The following is a 16,281-nucleotide window of genomic DNA, read 5'->3' as shown; positions in this document are numbered from 1 at the left end:
ATCTGTCCTTTATTTTCGGGTATGGTCTGCGACATTCTCGCAAACTTACAAATGTTAATTTCGCAAGCTCTCTAATTTTCGCAGGACTATCACATCTTTCTCGTAATCCTAGCTGACGTCGTTTATCGTATCATTTCTGAAATTGTTCTGCTACGCTGTTGTGTTGTGTTGTTGATAATTTCGCTGAGATATTATCATTGCGAGATTCTGATCCTACATATTGCCTCTTCTCATATCTTCTCTGCAAAGTAGAGAATGATGTGAGAAATGCCGCATCTGTTCATCTTTTCATGTTCTTCATTTATCACACGTATTCTTTCTTCCATTTGTTTCTTGACACGTCTTCTGTAACCGCTGCTTTTCAACCGCTCAAGTCTTTTCGTCTTAATGGTGTTTATTTCTTCGAGTAAAAAAAATCTCCTTTGTATACTCTTCTTACTCTTCTTTCCACTTTTTTTTTTTACTTTCTCTTCTATTTTTATTCTCTCATCTCTGTAACTCTGTTATTCTTCTGCAAGTTCTGTTGCTGTAATTTTCCTCCCTTCAATCCTCTTACTTTTTATTCATTCCCATACTCTATATTCAAATATGGCTCCAAGTGGTCATAGACATGAGAAGAATCTAAAATATGTCCAAAAAGATCTTGCTGATAAAGGTTTCATACTCTCCACCATTCCTGGTGAAAATGCCAAATTAATTCTTTCTATCAAACTATTCTGTGATCAGTATTGTGATAATCAATCAATCATAATTTCGCAAGGTCAGATTCTCGCAGGTCTCCCTATTCCTCTTTATAACCCAGATCTTCCTTTATTTTATGAAATTCTCGCTCACTCGGGATTTTCGCGAGATATCTTCCAACTGAGTGGGGACTGCATCCGTCTGATGTTAGAGTTCGCTAACCGTGGTGCTGGTAGAGGATCTCTGTACTCCAAAGAACTTAGGGATCCTAAATTCGCAAACCTAGAGATAATTACTGAGAAATACACAGTAGCGAGTTTCTTTGAGAACTGTGAACTTATCTCCATGAAGAAAGAGAATACTCGCCGGGGTATTCGCTTAAAAAGGAAAGATAACATTGATGAAGCCAAAATTCTCATGCAAGATATAGACTGGCATTCTGGTAAAAACACAACTCCTCACCAATCCAAAGATGATAAATGGTGTATTTTTCCTTTAATGCTAAAAGGACTTTACATTGCTGGGTCAAATGTTCTTCCTGCGAATCTCGCTGCTTATCAACCTTGGGTTTTCTCTTGTCCCTAGAAAGAGAAAGAGGTATGTTTCTTCCCATTTAGTTCACTTTACATTTCTTTATTTATCTTTATTATTTTATTCTCTAACTCTTGCGACATTCTGCAGATCCAAAAACTGAAAGATAGTTATAACAGGACTGGGAAAGCTAGTACTCTGTTAGCTCTTCGTTCATACACAGATGAGGTAAGAAATTTTTCCTTATGATTTTAAACTGTATACTGTTTCTTCCATTTCTTATTTCTATCTGTGTGTGAAGATTATTGATGAAATAGAAGAGCCTGCTGATGTTGCGAAGACTGGTGATAAAGGTAAAGGTGCTCTTCGCCGAGAAAAATCAACTGCTCCTCCTTCAAAGAAAAGGAAAGTCCGTTCTTCTTCTCCTTCAAATATTCCTCCTCAAGAAAATTTCGAAAGTGACAAGGATGATGAGGACAATGATGATCTTGTCGCAAATGAAGATTTTCCACCTGAATCTTCTATGGATAAGCTCTCTGGCCTCTTTTATGATTCTCTGCAAGGAATGGGAGATAGCCAATTCTCCAACACCTGCAAGGCTCTCGTTACACTTTGCGATGTCCCTTTACTGGATGGTGATAGTTCTCTTCGTGGAGTTTCTAGATCAGTGACTCCCGACTTCTTGCATTCCCTCAATAGCCTGGTATATTTTTATCCCTTTATTTCTTTATTGTCATAACTCAAAATTTCTTTCTATATTAATATTTTTTATATTTTCTCGCAGGATGGAAAAGCTTCTTTTGCTGTTGCCTCAGACCTAGAGAGAAGACGCGAAAATCTTGAAAAGAAGAATCTTCAATTTCGCACAAAGAATGAAGAATTGGAAGCTGAAGTTAAAGGTCTTCGCGAGAAAAATAGACAATTAGAAATTGATTTTCGTATAAGAACAAAATCTCTAGTCTTCAGCAAGCTAATAATCAGCATTACGGTATGTTACTTTTCTCTTTTCCCTTCATTCATTCATCCTGTTGTTTTATCTTATTTAAATGATCCTTTTTGCAGAAATTTATGGTCTTTCTGATGAAGCTACCCTTCTTCGTTCATTTCCTAATGCCTTGGATAATGATACCCTTCTTGAGCGTCTTAACAATTCCTTAAATAGCTTCTCAAATGATAGAATTTCATATCTTTCTCTAAATGAGATTAGATCTAAATTTCGCCTCTTAGAAATTGACCATAGATCTAGTTTAGGCTTAGCCAACCGATTTAAGCGTCTCCTTCTTGATTCTAAAGAGAAAACCAATGAGTTAAGAACCAAAATTAGCGGTCTCATAGATGATAAGGATCGCATCTCTGATCAAGGTGCCAAGGCTTTGGCGAAATTCCAAGAGGCTCTTCTTGAAGTTCAACTTGAACAAGATGAAGCTAACCGTAAGAATATCGAACTCCGCGAAAGGGAAAATCAAATTCGTTGTCGTCTTCTTATAAGTAGTGAGGATGAATTTGTTTGGGCTGCGAAAATCTTAGATGATGTTAGAAAAGATTTAGGTGTAAATGTTAGTCTCCAAGTTGAGCATACAACCTTGATTAGAGATATGAATTCTGACAGAGAAGGTTACTAACTGCTCTTCTTTACTAATCTTTTGCTTCTTATGAATTTTCATCAAGTTAATAATTGATTGCCTTTTGTTCGCAGATTCTGAAAATAAATATCGTGAAAAGATTGAAGAACTTGAAGCTGAAAAGAAGGAACTCGCAAAGAATCTTTCTTCTCGCAACGACAAGTATTATAGATTGAAGAATCAAATCATAATCACTATTGAGAATTTTAAGAATGACGCTATGCATTTTCGCAAACAAACCATCCAGATGGTTTGTGATGATCATAATATCCCTCATTCTGATTATCCTTGTCTCTTGGAAGAAATCCCACAGAATACTCCCAGTTTGATTATCTCTGATAGTGAAGCTGACGATGAAGAATCTGATAGTGATGGAGGTTCTGATGGTGATGAAGATTCTGACGCAGACGAAGAAGAGAACAAGTCTGATGAAGATAATGAAGGATCAACTAAGAATTAGTCTTTATTTCTTTCTTTGATTCTTTGTAATACTTGTACATTTATTTCTTCTTTCTGTATATGTAGGATCAGAATCTCGCAACAATTATGTCTCAGCGAAATTATCAATGGTATTGCACAATAGCGTCGCAGAACAATTTCAGATATGACGTCACCAAGGATCATGAGAAAAATGTGATAGTCTTGCGAAAATTAAAGAGCTTGCGAAATTAACATTTGTAAGGTTGCCAGAATGTCGCAAACCACATCCTAAAATAAAGGACAGATTAGCTGTCATCCACTATGTATTTCCTTATAAATAGTCATTCGAGTTGTAAAGAGGGAGAGAGATCTTTTTGAGGAAGAATCAAGTAAATAGGAGAGAGAAAGTCCAAAGCAGAGATCATTCTTGACTTCTTTATCTTTCTTGTAAGAACATTCAAAAATTAATCAATAAAATTAAGAGTGTAAACCTAAAAATGAGTTGATCAACAATGAAATCATATGAGCGGTGTAGTGTAGGATTTCCTGCAACTACATAATGGCGCTAGAAACAGGGACGAGTTGAAGATTATTCTAGAAAAAGCTAAAGATTTATATTGAGATTTATGAAAATTTAAAGTAATTGATTAAGAATTTTTCATAATTTCTTGAAATACTGTTAGCATTGAAGAAATGGCTAGAAGAAGAAATACATCCGAACAACCGACTACTATTAGAAGAAGCAAAAGAATTGCTGGAAGAGAAAGAAGTGAAATGGGAGAATCTACTAGAATGAGAAATAATAGAGAAAATCTAATTCAATCGCCAATTCAACAAACACTAGTTCATGAGAGGAATACAGATTATGACAGAGTGAGCGTACACACTTGGCGATCAAATTCAGCAGAAGAAATAGAAGAAGAGCAACAAAATAGAAATTACAGACATGAAGAGAGAAATCAAGAAGCATATGAAGGAATAATTCATGGAGGTGAGGAAATTGGAGCGTTAGAAACATTGAGACGAAGAATACATGAAGAAAGAAGAGCTGAGGCAGAAGAACGTGCGAATTTAACAAGACAAAATCACGAATTAAGGATGGAGAATATCAGATTGCAGAATAGAAGATCAAGAAGTATTACAAAATCATATTCCAGATCGACTAGAAGAGAAATGAGGCAAAATTCACCCGCGATCAATGCTGGAAGCAATATTCAAGAAGAAATGTCAAATCCTAATGAAGAATATCGCGAAAATAGAGAAAGAATTGATGATCGTTACATTCCACAAAATGAAACTTTTGATGATGGGCAAATTGGAGGAAATCAAGAGAACAGGCAAAATCAGAGACAAAATAACCAAGATGGCGAAGGAAATCAAGAGGAAGGAAGAAGAATTTTACATGTGAGAGAAACTCAAAGAAATCAACAGACGATTGAAGAAGAAATTGAAAGACATAATGCTGAACAATCACGTTTAATCTGCGAACGTGAAAGATTGAGAGCGGAAATGGATGAACAAGAGTTTCAGGAGACAATTCGCCAAAACAATCATGACAATCTGGAAAGAAGGCGTATACAAAACCGGAATAACGTAATCTCAATGAAGAGTATGATAGAATAAAGAAAATGGATGAAAGACAGCGAATTGAATAGATAAGAAATGAACAAAATTATGGAGGGGAAAATGAACGACGTCATCATTTGCGAATTCAAGATAGGGATGAGGAAGAGAATCGCAGAAGAAGGAGAGATGAGGATAATGAAGAAGAGATACAAAATTTCGCAAGAAAAGATAGACGTGAACACAGAAGAAGAGAAGCAAAATTAAAGAGACCAATGGGTCAAGATTCAGGAGTAAATAAACAAATCTTGAAAGAATTAGAAGAAATGAGGGGAATGCTAAATAACAGAAGAGAAGTAGGTAGAAGAAAATTGGATGAAGCAATAGAAGAAGCTACGAAAACTCCATTTACAAGGGAAGTACAATTAGGAGGAATACCACCGAAATGTAATTTGCCTGCATTAACCAGCATTTTCGATGGAACAACTTGTGCAATTCAACACATTAAAGTTATTTGAGGTGCATGTTACAATGGAAAATCATGAATGGGTATGTGCAAATATTTTGCATCCAGCTTAATAGGAGAAGCGTATAATGGTTGAAGGTTTTTCCAAAGAATGAAATAACTTCATTTAATCATTTGGACTACATTTTTGGGGCATATATAAGTAACAATTCCTCACGACCTGGTATAGAAGATGTGTTTGGATTAAAGCAAAGGGTTGGCGAAAGTTGAAACATTTGACTAAAAGATGGAGAACTAGGTGTAGCGAAATGGTGGCCGTGTAGATGAAGAGATATCTCATATTATCATTTATCAATGCTATGTTTGCAACAAACCTGTTGTATGTCCAAATTTTCAGAGTCAAGAATACGATTACAATGACTGAATTGCGAGAACTTCAAGAAGAATACATTGCTTTAGAGGAAAGACAAAATGAAATGGAATCATATCCAGTTGCGAACACCAGCTCACAAACAGCGAATGCAAGCTTATTACCCAAGCTGATAAACACAGTGGCGAATACTTCGCAAGTACAACAAGAAAAGGTGACAGGTAACAATCAGCAGAAGTTGGTAGCTATGGGGAGTAGAGATCAAGAAGAGTATGAAAGAGAAAGAAATTTCTATAGTCGTGGAGGAAATAACAAGATTCAAAGACTCGATCAACCGCAAGAAACTTATGGAGGTCAAAGACCAAACTTTAATAGAGGACAAGGAGGTCACAAGGTAGTATGGGAATAAATCAAGATGCCACCTCTAAATGCAAGTGTGGAGAAGATATGGGAAGCTATAATCTTGATGGAGAATATACCAACACCATGGAATATGGGAACGAAACCACCTCTAAATCACAGAAGTCATGAATTTTGTTCTTAGCATCATTTTCATGGACATTCCACAAACGATTGCAGAAATGTAAAGAGAATTATTTTGAGAATGATAGATCAAGGAAAACTAAACGACTTTCTGGTAGGCATCTGCAACCTCAACCATTACCACTACCGCCAGAACATCACAAAGTGAATACATGAAAAAAAAAAACATTCTTCATAGAATTTGCAAAAGCAAAAAATCTTTATGTCACTCTATCGTACATTCATATAAGACATTGAAGATTTTCATGATAAATTTTGAGTAGATGTTCGCAAGAGATAATAATGGAAGAGAAATTATGAATATTGCGAAAATCTCGCGATTAGAGGAATGGCATAAACAGATCATTTCTTTTACCGCAAAGAAATTCCCGAAGGAGAAGAGGTGCATGACAATCCATTGTAATAAAATTAGAAATTAATCCAAAACCGAAAGAAGATGAGGATGATGAAGCTGAAGATTCATGGGCAATCAATAGAATTCTAGTCGATACTGGAAGCTCTGTGAACATCTTATTTATCATACTTATAAAACCATGTGGTGGAAGAGATGATGATCTTATACCATCAACATATAAGATTATGGTTTTAATGGTACTGCTAACAAGCCTAAAGGGGAGGTTACTATGCAAATTCCATTGAAGGGAATATCTTCTAAAATCTCATTATGTGTTGATGTAGAGTCATCCTACAATGCGTTAATTGGTCGACCTTGGCTACATGGGATTCTAGGTGTAACTTCAACTTTCCATCAATGCATCAAATTCCCTCACCCCAATGGTGTAGGAATCATAAAGGGAGATTGGGTTGAAGGAAAGAAATGTTACGAAACTGAGATAAAATCTTGCGAAGGAAAAGCAAACAAGAAGGAAAAATGGCGACAGAAAATCAAGGATGTACAAAGAAGTGAGAAGTTGATGGTGGATACAATCGAAAAGAAAGGAGAAGAGATGTTACAAAATCAATGCTAGCTCAGGATAAAAAGGATGAACATACCATTACCAAGGAAGCAGTAGCAGAAAATCATAAAGAAGTAGAGGAAGGCAAAAGTAATAAAAGCAAGAAATGTATGAATGATTAAGTTGTTGCGATAATCTCGCAATAAGTAAAATTCTCAAAAATACATTTGATTGAACAACAAAATTGAGATTGCGAAATTCAGATACAATATTATGAATTGCGAGACTCTCGCAGGGATAATGAATTTTACAAAAATAATCAGAAAAGAATGACAAAAGAGAAAGAGGCGAACCTTTATGGCGTACACCCTAGTTCGCGAATAAAATTTCGCAAGAGGCAAATGTAAGACCTAAAGTACGTCATATTAGGGGGTACCTGTTACATGGCTTAGGGAAAGGCTACACCGCCACCGGAACCTGAGTCATGGAGATTTGGGGTCAATAAAGCCCATCCGGGAGAGGCACCTTGGATTCTCAACTTAAGCATATGACTTAGGTTGGGCGACTAAGGTAATAAGGACTCTCTCAAGGAGTGCAGAATCTGATCAAGGCGCTGAGGTACACGGTTGAGTCAAGGGTGCCGAGGGCGTTTGAAGCGTCCTTGCCATTCTTGACAAGTCTTGGCTTATACTGCACTCGGCCTAAAGAAAACCCCACTTAGGGTGCAGTCTCGTAACCATAAACCCTATAGGTAAAAGGGATAAGAGGCTGCGAAAACAACTGGTTGTTGTTAAGATTGGATGGGAGGAGCTAACCTTGTATGGTAGAAGTACGCCTCCTTGAAGGGGCAACCAGGGGGGAGATAAGGGCGGCACCCTCCATTAGGGAGCTGATAAGTGTCTTAAGACGCAAATGTCATGAGGATTTTTATTCGCAAGGATATTAAGGCTTGTCATATTTGTGCAACAATCCTGAAGAGGCAATAATATAAAAGAAAAAGATAAGACGAGATCAATGGGTTTTCGCATGAAAATGCGAAGACGTCCTGCGATTTCGTCGCACGACGGCAATGTCATGGGGCTTTATTTTCGCAAGAATATTTAGGCCTGTCATATTGTCGCAATATTCCTGAAGAGGCCATAATACAAAAGAAAAAGTTAAGGCAAGATCAATGGGTTTTTGCATGAAAATGCAAGGACGTCCTGCGATTTTGTCGCAATGACAAGAGGTGGCATAATAAGACCTTTAATTAGGAAGGCAAAATAAGACCACACAGGAATGAGATTTTGAAAAGAAACAAAAATCACTTCGCGAAAGGCAGCGAAATTATACAATAAGAAAAGTTATATGAAATCTCTCATTTAGATATAAATAACAGAGGCAAGTATGGGAATGTATGAAATTAGAAAATGTTATTTATCTCTGTATGAGAGATTTACTCAAAAATTCAAGAATTAATAATTATATTGATTAATTGTATTGCAAAGAAGAATTGTTTTCATTCATGCAGGTTAAAATGGAAGAAACGCAAATATACAGAAAGAAGAAATAAGTGTACAAGTATTACAAAGAATCAAAGAAAGAAGTAAAGAATATTTCTTGGTTAATCCTCATTATCTTCACCAGACTTGTTTCCTTCTTCATCTGCGTCAGAATCTTTATCACCATAAGAACTTCCATCACTATCAGACTCTTCATTGTCAGCTTCACTATCAGAGATAATCAAACTGGGAGTGTTTTGTGGGCTTTCTTCTAAAAGACAAGGATAATCAGAATGAGGGATATTATGATCATCACAAACCATCTGGATGGTTTGTTTGCGAAAATGCATAGCGTCATTCTTAAAATTCTCAATAGTGATTATGATTTGATTCTTCAATCTAGAATACTTGTCGTTGCGAGAAGAAAGATTCTTTGCGAGTTCCTTCTTTTCAGCTTCAAGTTCTTCAATCTTTTCACGATATTTATTTTCAGAATCTGCGAACAAAAGGCAATCAATTATTAATTTGATGAAAATTCATTAGAAGCAAAAGATTAGTAAAGAAGAGCAATTAGCAACCTTCTCTGTCATAAATCATGTCTCTAATCAAGGATGTATGTTCAACTTGGAGACTAACATTTACGCCTAAATATTTTCTAGCATCATCTAAAATTTTCGCAGCCCAAACAAATTCATCCTCACTACTTATGAGAAGACGAGAACGAATTTGATTTTCTCTTTCGCAGAGTTCAATATTCTTGTGGTTAGCTTCATCTCGCTCAAGTTGAACTTCAAGGAGAGCCTCTTGGAATTTCGCTAAAGCCTTGGCACATTGATCAGAGATACGATCCTTATCATCTATGAGACCGCTAATTTTGGTTCTTAATTCATTGGTTTTCTCTTTGGAATCAATAAGGAGACGCTTAAATCTGTTGGCTAAGCCTAAACTAGATCTATGATCAATCTCTAAGAGGCGAAATTTTGATCTAAGTTCATTTAGAGAAAGAGATGAAATTCTATAATTTGAGAAGCTATTTAAAGAATTGTTAAGGCGTTCAAGAAGGGTATCATTATCCAAGGCATTAGGAAATGACAATAATCACGTAAAACCCTTCCTGGAAAGACCGGACAAACTAAAAACTTTCCCCAGAAAGTACGAAATGGTAATGGACCAAGAAGACTGGGACGAATACCTTAAGTATGTACTAGAATCGCCTATATTTAAGGTATGGAATACACATTGCTTTTTCTAATTTGTGTTTCGTTCTTATTGTCTATCCCAGCATACTAATGAAATTATTTTTATTTCCTCTGCAAGAAAAATTCGGAGAAGGGAACAGAGGAAATATCACAATCCAAGTTCCCACATCGGACAAGACGAGGAGGATACTCGGGATTAAAACTAAAATTAGTAAGTCTGTTGTCTTAAACCAGTTACATGATCTTAAACCATATGTCTGAAATATGATATCAACTATATGAATCACGGATTCGAGGGTATATTTTATAGAACCTTGTATATTTGTTACCTATTCAGTTCATCGGTGTCTTCGCATTCATAGTCTAAGAAGCAGTCTCCTAATCTTATGCAGAACTATACCAGTAATTCCCAACCAAATCCTTCAATATCTCTAGAGAAGTCGTGCACATCTATGGCAGAACCTATGGCTAAGACATCTAATGTAGTTTTTTTTTTCTCTTCGTAAATCTATATTGCTAATCCTAGCAACTTCTTTTTATATGATGTTCATATGACGTATCTCCGCAGAAAGCAAAATACGACTTTTGGAATGGATCTAGGGGAAACGTCGTTGCAAGAGGCAGTATTTTTCCTAAGGTGACTAACCAGAAAATACATCGACAAGAGCTTCCTGAACACTGTTATGCTGCTAATATTCTGGAGGTCATAGATCCATCATTCGTGTTAATGGAACCAAGTGGTGAGTTTAAGTTATTAGGGGAAGCTAAAGATGGTTTTGTGGCATGGCCGAAAGATAATTGTTCCATCTCTGATGACATGGTTAGTTTCTTAGTTCTTTTGCTTTGTTAATCAAGTATATAAATTGTTTAATATATTTCATTAGTTTTTAATATATTTCTATATCGTACTTATTCTTTAATCAAACTGAATACACGATTTATGTAAAACTATTTATATACTTGATTAACAAAGCAAAAGAGCTAAGAAACTAACCTTGTCATCAGAGATGGAACAGTTATCTTTCGGCCATGCCACAAAACCATCTTTAGCTTCCCCTAATAACCTAAACTCACCACTTGGTTCGGTTAACACGAACGATGGAACTATAACCTCCTAAATATGGACAACATAACAGTTACTAGGAAGATCTTGTCCATGTATTTTCTGGTTAGGCCCCATAGGTAAAATACTGCCTCTAGCAACGACGTTTTCCCCTAGATCCATTCCAAAAGTCGTATTTTGCTTTCTGCGGAGATACGACATATGAACATCATATAAAAATAAGATGCTAGAATTATCAATATAGATTTACGAAGAAAAAAAAATCAAAAAAAACATACTCCATTAGATGTCTTATCCAGATGTTCTGTCGTAGATGTGCACGACTTCTCTAGAGATATTGAAGGATTTGGTTGGGAATTACTGGTAGAGTTCTGCATAAGATTAGGAGACTGCTTCTTAGATCCATCAGAAGGGTTGATACGTGAAGGAGACTTCCGCAAACAAGTAGTTGGTTGTGAATTACTGGTAGGGTTCTGCATAAGATTAAAAGAGTTATTAGTTATTTTTGAAAGTTACACATGTTTCTATTTTTCTAGGTTCTCTAATTTACACTTGGATCGGTGATTCATATAATTGATAGACTGGTTTATGTATATTCGACTTACAAATCAAACAAGCCAAGCAACTAACCTTCTTAGCAGGATCGGTAAACTGAACACCAAACTTTGGCCAAGGAATCGCTTTTCCAAAAGTTTGCCCTAATGTTTCCATACCAGCAAATCGTACGGGTAGACAGAAATTCGGTTTTATTACTTCATCAATCAGGATTTTGTGGCAATCAACCTCCAACCCATCCTTTCCATGTAATTGTTGTTTTCCTGTTAACAGAAAAGCTCTACCTCTAGCAAGGACATCTGCCTTAGACAGCTCGTCAAAAAGGTCGCACCTTCTACCCTGCGGAAATATATGGCATATGAACATCTTCAAGCGAAAACTTCAAAACAAATTGAGATTTAAAATGCATGTAAAAATAAAACAGATACCGGAGAAACTGCTTTAGTTGTTGTGATCTCAGATTGGCTCCGACTAGGTGGATCTTTTGATGTCACATCCAGAGTATGTTTCCCCGAATTTTGTTGACATACCTGCAGCAGTAGAGTAATATTTCATATTCGGGTGACAAATATGCCAAATTCCACCGTGAATGCGAAGACACGGATGAATAGGTAACAAAAATACAAGGTTCTCCAAAATAGACCCTAGCATCCGTGATTCATTTAGTAGTTGATAGCATATTTCAGACTCATATGGTCTTAAGATCATGTAACTGGTTTAAAACACTTACCTTCGGAAATTTTTCAGATATTGTGATACGAGATTGGCTTCCGTTGAGTAGATCCGGTGATTTCACAGTCTCAGAATGTTTTGGTTGACTTACCTGCATCAGAAAATTGAAATGAAAGTTGTACCTTGTTTTTGCAGTGAAACCATTTAAGCAAAATGCACAACTGACTCACAATCAAATATCTAACCACATATCTCGTTCTATAAGGTTCTCTAAAATATACACTAACGTCCGTGATTCATATAGATGATAACATATTCGTCTCTTATATCAACCAAGATATATATATAAAACTGGTTTGTGTAAAAACATATCCAATGAGTTAATAAAGCAAACAAGCATAGCAACCAACCTTTTTATCCAAGATGGTTTGATTTGATGGCCAAAAAATTTCAGCATCACCAACATCTTTTAAAGTTTTTATCCCAGAAGATGTGCCAAAGGGTAATTTGATGGGTTCATTTAGTACTTCACTAACCATGACGCTATAGCATGTAACCTCACCCGTCATTCCTGACTTCATTTTATAAGATACCTTCTTTGAAGAGTAAGCTCTACCAATGGCAACAATGTTGTCCTTTTCTCCAAACCAAAGTTTGCATCATGTTCCCTGCAGAAACACAAGGCGCATGAGAGATAGTAAATGGAAGATTCAAAATTTAAACGCGTTGGAAAACCATACATCAATGGTAACTTTTTCAGATGGCACATTCTGAGATTCCCCAGTGGATGAAGGAGACTAAGACTTCTTTTTTGATACTAAAGACGGCTGGGATTCAGTAGAAACGGTCGGCGTTTTAGTACAAGGAGAGACCCGCTTCGCGGACCATTGGTGCTTTCAGATGACTTTTGCGAAGAGTATTTCCCATTTTTTTTTGAAGATGCTTAACTGATTCTGGACCTAAGTTATTCTTAGATCGATTGGAGGCGTTGATAGGTCATGCATCCCGTGACTGTAGTTGAACACATTGTTTGAAAAAATCAGATACTGTCTGCCAATTTTTTCAAAAAATTACACAATCTAATCAAAACTCGGTTCACTTACCTCTCCTCCAGACTTGATGATACTGTTGCCCACAATTTTCGCACTGTCGACTCCTTGAGATAACAAGTTATCTGTCAATCTCTGATACACATTTTTAGTAGACTCTAATTCTTTCTCCTTAGCTTTCATCTTTTCACGCAGTTCATCGTTCTCTTTCGAGTGTCTTGGTTTTCTTCCATTTGGAAAGTAAAGGGTTGCCGTCACTCCAAAGCCAGCCCCCTTGACACGTACACCCTTATCTGGGCCGATCGCAACTGTTAGGGCATCCTCGTTATGAATAACCGTTATAGTTACCTCTCGAATCATCTTCCGCTTCTCTTCATGTTCAAATAATGTGTTAAATTCTGATTTAAACCTTGCGCAATTACTGTGCACTTACTTTGGTTTAAAACATGAGGACTGTAAAGTTTATGTTTTCTCACAACTTCAGATGTCTTCTTCCTGAGAAACTCGTCTGGAACAATTCCATCTTTGTTTTCGCGTGCTCTTGCCCACATGAAGCACCGGTCTTAAAGATCTTTTTCGGCAACATTTCCGCTTTGGACCTAGTAGTTACCAGAAACAAGTAAGGATTTACTTCCGCACAGATATTAACTGTGTAAAACAGAAAACCTATTCCAAAGCGTCTAATGTGACAAAATTACAGATTGGTGTAAGAGGACACATCCCTATACCGTTTTAAGTTTCTGCATATATGAGACACGCAACACGACATACAAAACAGAAGTATCTGATATGGCCGGTTTTACTGTGCAGTGTATAATAAATAAGACAACAGACTTACTAATTTTAGTTTTAATCCCGAGTATCCTCCTCGTCCCGTCCAATGTGGCAACTTGGATTGTGATATTGCCTTTTTTTCCCTCTCCGAATTTTTCTTTCAGAGGAAATAAAAATAATTTCATTAGTATGCTGGGATAGACAACAAGAACGAAAAACAAAATCAGAAAAAGCAATGTGTATTCCATACCTTAAATATAGCCGATTTTAGTACATGATTAAGGTAATTGTCCCAGTTCTCTTGGTCCATTACCGTTTCGTACTTTTTGGGGAAAGTTCTTAGTTTGTGCGGCATTTCCAGGAAGGATTTTACATGATTGTTGTACAATTTCCTTCTGAAGTCCCGCAGCTGAACAGGTAGATGCTTCATGACCACTCGCTTCAGCTCATGGGGCACCTCATAATGAAGCTGCAATAACATCTAATGTATGTTAATCACAGACTCACAGTTAGACAATAAAAACGACGAATTGGTAACCACATATGCATACCAGAATTTTCTCCCACATATTTTCTTTTGTTGTTTAAGGGACTTCCTTCCAACATAAATGTTTTATGCCAACCATATCACGGACCAAATAGCCTAGGTAACTACTGAATTCAATTCTATGGTTACCAATAGGCCGGAACATTTTGTCAAATTCAATATCCCTTCTTTTGGCATCTTTTATCGAGAACTCTCTATCCAGCTTCAACATTCTTGTCATTCCCCTCTCTTTTATGATCACTTCTGTAGAGTCTTCTTGTTGTGGCTGCTTTTCTGCTTCTGGAGCATTTTCCAATTCTTTTTCTTCTAACACCTTCAAATCATCATTTTCAGAATCTTCTGACTCTGGAAATAACCGAGGAAACATATGAAACCATGTGATGTTTAAGTAGAAACAAGTAAGTACAAGGTTTCACACATTACCTGTTAAGTCTTCAAATCTAGCAGTGTGGAGCATATCTCCACCATCATCGTCATCTGATTGTACAATGTCATCATGACTCTCATCTAAATCCACTGTTTCTTCATCATCTTCTGCCATGACAAAAGTTGTGTAGGTATGTGCATCTCAGTTAGGAATTTGAGCTTATTTTGGAAAATATTAGCTAAACCTAACAGGATAGGCAACATGTGTTACACCTATTTTCTATTATATGAAAAGAAAACAAACATGAACTCAGTGATGCATGTAACTTGAGGCTAAAACATCACTGCAACACACAAAATCTCCTCATGATTATTGTGTTATCCACAAAGAGAAAGGTACCGGTTAAACGGTCTTATATAACTTTTTGTTACAAAATCCAAGAGCATTAAAGCACCAGAAAATGATTATCCATTTTTAGCTTGAAGATATAGTCAAATTGGCCAACCAGCAACATGGTATTATTAAAAGTGGCAACTTAAAATACAGACGTTACAGGCTCGCCAAGTAACAGAGACTCAAATGATTAAATCTTGAGAAGCCTTGTATATAAATATGATTGAAACAACATCATCGATCAAAGTAGAGTTATTAACTCTCAATCAAAATCCAACCCAAACAATAACAAAAACCCTAGAAAAAAATTAGCATCGTTAAGTTTTTTATTTTATTTTTATTTTGTAAAACCTAACTAACTAGTAAAGCCTAACTAAGTAACATGAAAGAAAGATCCTTACATAAATATTATAATAGTTCATGCATGTAACTTAAGCTTAAAATATTATTGTTGTAACAAAATGAAATCACATCTCATCGTACAACCCGTGATTGTCATTAACTTGTTCTTTGATACAGCCGAATAAAAACCCTAATCATGCTTTAACAAGTAAACCTATAAGATCTAACATCTGATTCCATGAGATAAAACAAAAAATCTAACATAAATTTTTAATATTCATTCGATAATGGGTTGTAGAAATATTACCAGCAACAAAGATCGAGTTTAAAGAGGTAGATTCCTTGTAAAGATTAGAGATAGTAATAGAATAAAAACCCTACTCATGCTTTAACTAGTAAACCTATAAGAAGTGATAGAATAAAAACCCTAATCATGCTTTAACTAGTAAACCTATAAGATCTAACACCTGATTCCATGAGATCGAACAAAAAATCTAACATCAATTTAATATTCATTCGATAATGGGTTGTAGAAATAATACCAACAACAAAGATCGAGTCTGAAGAGGTAGGTTCCTTGTAAAGATTAGAGACGACAGTAGTAGAATTATGATTTCATAGAGATAATGAATCGAGTAATAAAAACTGAAAAAGTAGATCGAACTCATCTTTCTTTTTCTTTTTGGAATTTAACCAAACCATCAGGCGGGAATTGATTTTCCTTTTGAAATCATCCCGCCCAGTAAA

Source organism: Papaver somniferum, chromosome 9 (assembly GCF_003573695.1).
Source record: "Papaver somniferum cultivar HN1 chromosome 9, ASM357369v1, whole genome shotgun sequence".
Taxonomy (NCBI): Eukaryota; Viridiplantae; Streptophyta; class Magnoliopsida; order Ranunculales; family Papaveraceae; genus Papaver; species Papaver somniferum.
This window is presented reverse-complemented; position numbering follows the sequence as displayed.